Here is a 7,769-nt window from a genome sequence, read left to right as displayed (position 1 = left end):
GAGCACCGGTGTGATGCCGGCCAAATACCCTCCGAAGGTCAAGTTAGAACTTCTTTCAACTCTAGAGTGCTAGAGAGGGGTTAATTATGCGTACCTCGGCTCATGAGGGTATTGGGGTTTTTATAGTAGTAGTGGGTGGACCTTTTTTTCCTTGGAGTAGAAGTCTTTTCCTTGTAGGAATCCTTATGCGCGTAGATTGCGGAATCCTTTCCTTATAGGACTCTGATACTGGGCGTGGAATACAAGCAATTTCTAAAACCCATGCGTGATGACCAAGTTATGGTCTTCATAGAACCGTCAGCCTTTAAGGCGTCAGCCTGTACTTCCCTTCAGCTAAGCTAACGTCAGCCTTCATGCTTCGTTCAGTAACCTAGGGGCTTCAAATTGCCGTCAGTTGGACTTGGGGACTTCAGCCCGTCAGTTTCGTCTTGATCTAGTCAGTATGCATTTCATTACGTTTATCTTACGTCACAACTTGACCCGTCAGCCAGAACAGAGGCTGACGGGTTGAGTTCATGGTACCTATTATAATTCTTCCATATCATACAGTATGTTATATCCACCAAAAAAAAAAAAATCTATTTATTTTTAAATAATTAATTACCTAACAAAGGGGAGAAAAAAAAAAAAAAAAAAATAGTGGTAAACCCGAAACGGTACACTGGTATTGACCGGTATTTGAAATATACCGTACCGCTAGGCAAACCGGTACAGCCTCTGGTACGGTATTAACTCCCTTGATGTATATCCCTAATTCCCTATATATACCTCATGCACAAACCTTATTTCTCCACCAATCACTTAAGATTTTGCTTTGCACTAAAATGGGGTTGGGTAAGATTTCACTAGCTTTTGTTTTTCTCATGAGCTTAACCCTCGTCCATCTCACCCTTGCCCAAGACTCCAAAGAAGACTACCTTAATGCCCACAATGCAGCCCGTGCAGACGTGGGAGTTCCATCTCTGACTTGGGATGACACTGTAGCGGCATATGCACAGAACTATGCTAATCAGCGTATTGGAGATTGCAATCTTGTGCACTCCGGTGGAAAATATGGTGAAAACATTGCATGGGGAGCGCTGACCTCTCAGGCACAGATGCAGTGAAGATGTGGGTGGACGAGAAAGCAAACTATGACTACAACTCTAACTCTTGTGTTGGAGGGCAGTGTGCACTATACTCAGGTGGTTTGGCGCACTCGTTCGTCTTGGATGTGCTAAAGTGAGGTGCAACAATGGTGGGACATTCATTGGTTGCAACTATGATCCTCCTGGCAACTACTTGGTCGAGCCTTACTAAGGGTATATATGTTTAATAAAGCATCTCTATCTATGATTTAAAAGTGTTAATGATAAATAAGATAAAAATCTTCTATCATATTGTTAGTGTGTCAATATATTCTCAACGTTCATGTTCTCTGTTCCATAAAAAGTAATCAGGTCCCTTTTTATTTTTCTTTTTTATTTATAAGTTGTAACATAATCAAATTGAAAACGGGAAAAGAATCATACACTTTGCACTTGATATAAACAGTTTGTAGACTATAGATTAAAACACTAAGAGTGGAAGAAAGTATTTTTTATTCATACTTATGCTATATTTTAGGAGAAAAGGGGATAAAATGAAGTACAAAGTCGTCATCCATCTTTTGATTCTTAAAAAAAAAAAAAAAAAAAAAAAAAAAAAAAAAAAAAAAAAAAAAGCCATCCATCTTTTATTGGTGGGAATTCATCTTATTTGCATATTGGGGTATATTGGAGACATTTTATTTATTTATTTATGGAGAATGGAATTTAAACAAAGATCAAATGCTTCCTGGATAANACCGGTGTACCGTTTCGGGTTTACCGCTATTTTTATATTTTCAAATAAATAAATAAATATATATATATATATATGTATGTATGTGTGTGTATATATATTATAATAAATATAAAAGTTTACCATAAAACATTTCCTCAATTCAAAACTAATTATTCATAATTTTAGACTTTAGTATCAATTAAAAGGAAAAAAAAACACACACACACACATAATATAAAAAATAGAAAGCTTAAAAGTTACCATTGCATACTAAGAAAACAAATAATACTAATAAGTTAATGTAAATAAGTTATTATTCTACCCTAACAAAAATTCAAAAATTACAAAACTTAAAAAAAATAATAATAAATAAAAAAAACTTTTTTCTGTACCGGCCGGTATTGCCCGAAATTGGCCGGTATGGCCGGTACGGCCGGTATTTAAACCGGTACGAAACGTTAATATTTCGATACTGGTATGCAACCGGTACAGTACGTACCGGCCGGTACGGCCGATACCGGTACGGTATCGACTTCCTTGATATACATAGCGTGCAAAATGGTGTGATGAACATTGGAAGTAATGGTAGAATCAATGTTCAAAAGCATAACGCGAAAAACGTTGGAGGAACTAGAAGGACAAAAACAATACTTGAATAGTATTTGCTAATGACAGAATAACTATATAATAGTTGGTTAAAATATTTCATTCGAAGAAAGCATAATCAATTCTACATGGATAATGAAATTCCATTCGAATTTCAATATTGACTCTTGACCTTGACTTTAAACAAGAATATATTTTGCGCTACCCGGATCTTTAGAAACAAATACTGGCAGCAAACATTTTAATTTTGAAATTCAATTAACATAGTACCACGTCAATTCACAGTTCGAAATTTCATAAGATATTCTTAAAAGGAAACTGTGGGGTCCGTGGGCCTGATAGCCTCGGCCCATCTTATAAGGGACCCAAGGCCCATGCCGAGGAGAGCAAGCTATTTCTGAGGAAAAGGGGGGGAAGCCTCTTCTCCTGGATCCACGCCGAGGATACCTTGTCCTCGGCCTGACAAAAGTGATTTCAGGGAGTGGCCACCCCCAAAGTAAGCTGTCACTCTCGCATTTAATGCGCTCAACTAACCCTCCTGGCCGCATTAATGGGGAGGTAACTCCTTGGCAGGATAACGTTGATTAGAGTGAGCCACTTGAGTACCGATAAGGCCTCTGATGGGATGGACGACCAGAAAAAAGGCGAATAGGCAATCAACAGATGGAAGCAAGAGATAGAAAGATGAAAACTATAAAAGAAGAGCTAGTAAAGCCAAAAAAGGGAGGGGAAAAAAGGAAGGCCTCCTCGGCCCCAGGCCGAGGAGCATTCCCCCGTTTGTAAGAAAACACTTAGCCATATTTTTTGATATAAGTTTGGCCATGGTGATCAACGGCCAGCACCTAAGCCTTTCAGCCCACTCTCTATAAATGTATTGTTTGGGCTTGTTGGGCTGAAAACCTAACATTCAATTCAAATTGAGTCCTTACAATTGGCGCCGTCTGTGGGAAGGATTAGGGTGCTGGCCGGTGCACCAGGTAAATGTTCCACGTTCTAAGTATTTGTTTTACAATAAACTAAATAAGATAAAGTTCTAAGTTCTAAGTGTTTGTTTTACGATAGATTGAAAAAGATAATGTTCCAAGTTATAAGTATTTGTTTTACAGTAGACTGAATAAGATAAAGTTCTAAGTTCTAAGTGTTTGTTTTACGATAGATTGAAAAAGATAATGTTCCAAGTTATAAGTATTTGTTTTACAGTAGACTGAATAAGATAAAGTTCTAAGTTCTAAGTGTTTGTTTTACGATAGATTGAAAAAGATAATGTTCCAAGTTATAAGTATTTGTTTTGCAGTAGATTGAATAAGATAATAAAAAAAAAAAAAAAAAAAAAGATTTTACTGTCCATATATAATATGTATGCATGCATGTATATTAGATTTTAGATGAAACAAAATAAAATCATATTAAATTATAATAATTAATATGATACAATAAATAATATATATATATATATATATATTTTAGCTAAGTGACAAGGGAAACATGAAACATGAAACTCCTTCAATAACTTGCTATATGCATTGCTTGAAAACGCAACTAAAAATTGAGATGATGTATATATTAAATGCTTAATTAGTTGATTTCTATATAATATCTTATCAAATCATATTAAGATAATATAAGTATATATTAAGTATTTCAATAGAATAAAATAAATAACTTTTAACATTATATAAATATTCTTTTAATTAACCTAAAAACTCTTAAGAGTTTTTCGGGCATATGATTTTTAAAAGAGTAGTTCTACATTTAGAATATATTCACAATAATTAAACAACAAATCATAGGTGACAAATTATTATTGGTGGGTAAAAAAGTAACGTCAGTGGAGTCTCCATATTAGAACCAATAATAGTTCACCACTTAGAATTTTTTGTGAAAATATTATATAAATAGCATTACTCTATTTAAAATGAGCCATTAATATTTATGTTTTGGGAAAATGTAAAAGGTACTACAAATTTTATTACATAAATAAAGCTCACAAAGTTATTAGTGAGTTTAAAGCACCTCATAAATGAATAATTGAATTGATTATTTGTGTGTGATTCACACATGCACATACCATAGAAAAATTCACATTAAAAAAAAAAAAATTATTTATAGAGTTTCAATCTATGACTTCTATTTTTTATTATTATGATTTTTATTATCAGACCAAGACATCAATCAGTTTTTGGTGTAGGTAGGAATTAAACTTCAGATTTCTTATTCAACCATAAAAATTTTTACCAGTTGAGCTAACCAGAACATAAAAAAAAGTTGTTTGTAATAAAAGAATTTTTTATGTGTTTCGTAACAAATCTACTTGTGAGTAATCAATGCAGTTAACATAGATAAATTCTAGGACAAAAACCAATTCTACAACTACTTGATGTGACTAGTTTTGAGTGGTAAAAGAATCGTGATGGGTTTGTATAAAAAGTAACGGTAGCTAATTGCAATCTATTACATATATTTGTAGCGTTTGGATTCAACTTATTCACGGCCGCGTTTTTTTCTTGTGCGTTTTGCCTCTTTTTTTTTTTTCTTTTTTTTTCTTGGTTAGTCGTGTTTTTTGACTTTTGGTCAGTCAGTGCACACCAGTGTGTAATATTCAGTAATTTTCAGTAACTTTTTATTAAAAAGAGGTTCTATGATACTATTTACATATTTAAAAATTATTTTACTATAATTTTTTTAGTTTTTAATTTTTAATTTATAAAAAAATAAATTGTATCCCAATGATCCTATTATATTGGGTAGCTGTAAAAATCTAGCATAATTTACCTCACAGTCGTACTTTTTGACCAGCATAAAAGCTTACCTAGAAAGTCTGTCTAATAATTACATGGAAATAACAGCGCATTTTCTTGCAGAAAATGAGCCGAGTCTGCTGGGACCAAACTTTTCTCAGTGCTTGGTTCAGGTTTCATACTAAAACTTGCTGCTGTCTTGTGATCCAACATTGCCTTCTACCAACCCAAAGTGTGACGTGTTACACGTACTAACATGGCTTAGTATTAGTGGTTTATTTAGATTGAGGAGGAGGGAGGGGAATAAAATAGAGTAGAATAAATTTAACTTAAAATTAGATCTATTCTGCAGCTCCTCCTTTCCTCTCTATTTAAGCGGACCCTAAACTAAACTAGTTGGGAGTTGGTACATGAGAAAGCTTCAAATTGCCGTGTTAGGAAGGTTTAAATTAAGGATTCATTATTACACAGACAAACCATGACCACCTCTATAGACTTATATTCTCCTCTCTAGCGATTACGTTCATTACCTTCAAATCTTTGTAGCTAACTTGGAACATTTCTCAAAAAACAAAAACAAAAAACTTGGAGCATTTCTTGTTTCAGAAACCTCATCATAATGTCGTAATGCTTATGCAACCATTTATTATGCCTTGAGAAATCTTCATCGTCGTTTTGTATTTGGGTCAATCCCAGTGGTTTTTTTAATTTTAAATTAATACTACTAATTAATAATAATAATAATAATAATAATCATTTTGTTTTACTTTTCTATTTGGAACTATATATTAGGTAAATCTAGAAAGCACATGCTTTCCGTTAGGTTGTTATCCAAGACTTAAAAACGGTCAGGTCGATTCTCCAAAAAAAAAAAAATATATATATATATATATATATAAATGGTCAGGTCAATCGCTAACCGCCAATCACGGGAAACTGAGTGATCATAGACCTAGGAGCTAGCCATGTGGATGTGACTGACTTTTTTTTCCCTCTGCATGATCTATACAATTGTGAATGGAGAATATTTTTTTGACAATTTTTTAATTACAAGACTCACCGCCTTTCGATTGTTAGATGATCACTCGTAATTACATAAATTAATAATTTATAGGGATAAATTCTATGTGCCCACTAGTAGTTTTATTTTTTACACTTTGTCCACCTGTGATTTTCTCTATTTAGTCTCTGTTACCCACCTCTGTTAAAAAAGAGGGGTAAATATGTCTTTTTACTCTCATTTTATGTCTCTCTCATCCCCAAACAAGAAAAACAAAAAAAGCAAAAAAAAAACAAGATCAAACTAAGAAATAAACCCAGATTTCCTCAAACTAAGAAACCCATCATACAGGCAAACCATTAAATCGACTTGCCCCTTGAGCCAAAAAGCCAATTCAATCTATCTAGCCCCTTGAAATGGAAATATTCAAAATAAACCCAGCCATTCATACCAACAAATAACAAAAATCCAGTAAAAACCATGCAACAAAATCAAACAATTTTTGCTCCTAGAGCTTGCTAATGAGAATATAGTAAGGACTCCAAATAATAATATATACCATGCACAGAGCATCTATAGTTTCCATGTTAAGACATGGAAAACCACATCAAAGTTAAAAGAGAAAACGCGTAAAGGATTCTAATTTGCCCAAACAAGCTCTATAGCAACTAAAGAAGACACCACAACATTGGGAAGCAACATTTTAATAGCAAAGAAAATGTCCAAAGAGTTGGGAAAGTTGTTTGATAAGATGATTTTTGTTAACTCATAAATAATTTTGAACCAAAAATTTCAAAATAGCCGAAGAAAACTTAGAAAGGGAAGATGAGTTAGACATAAAGGTAGAAGCACAACTATAACTAGATCCACGAATAGTAGGAAGGCAAACCCAGATCCTCTCTTGATGTCTGGTCCTCTCTCCTCTCTCTCTCTAACTCAGATTTCTCGGTTCAAGCTCTTGATGTCTCGGTTCAAGCTCAGATTTCTAGTTCAAGCTCTTTCTCAGATCCACGAACAGTCTGAAGGCAAACCCAGATCCACTCTTGATGTCTCGGTTCAAGCTCTTTCTCTCTCTAATAAACCTAGATTTCTCAGTTCAAGCTCTTGATGTCTGGTCCTCTCCCTCTCTCTCTCTCTCTCTCTCTCTCTCTCTCATCATCTTTATCTCTTTCTTTAAACCCATGGTTGAAAACCCAGATCGGTAGTGATTGGGTGGTCTGATCGGTCCAAATCTGAAAGAGAGAGAAGCACAAATGGTCACTTAGATTGGCTTTTCTTCGGGGTTTGTTGAGGATCCATAGTTTGATGATTTTGGCTAGAATTTATAGAAGCATAGAGGTTAGGTTTTGTTGGTTTGATCAGTTAGTAACATTTTGCATTTTAGTTGTGATTCGATGCACAAGGTGGCTTTGATTGTGAAGTTTATAGCTTCGTTGAATTCTTAATGTTAGATGCTAAAACTTTTGTTATGTATATTTGTATGGCACAATGTGTTTGCTTGGTTGATGAATTGGGCAAACGAACTATGCGGCCGTGTCTTTCCAATGCTATGAAAGTTCAGGTGTCGTGCTTTTTTCTTTTTTTTTTTTTTTTTTTTTTTTTTTTTTTTTTTTTTTTTTTTT

The 7,769-nt window shown here is 34.0% G+C and overlaps 1 pseudogene; it reads left to right on the top strand.

Annotated features, from left to right (window-relative positions):
* Positions 1-785: 785 nt before the first annotated feature.
* Positions 786-1,299, top strand: LOC136069865 (basic form of pathogenesis-related protein 1-like; annotated as a pseudogene).
* Positions 1,300-7,769: the final 6,470 nt, after the last annotated feature.

This window comes from Quercus suber, unplaced genomic scaffold, assembly GCF_002906115.3.
Source record: "Quercus suber isolate HL8 unplaced genomic scaffold, Cork oak 2.0 scaffold_194, whole genome shotgun sequence".
In the NCBI taxonomy this organism is placed as follows: Eukaryota; Viridiplantae; Streptophyta; class Magnoliopsida; order Fagales; family Fagaceae; genus Quercus; species Quercus suber.
This window is presented reverse-complemented; position numbering and strand designations above follow the sequence as displayed.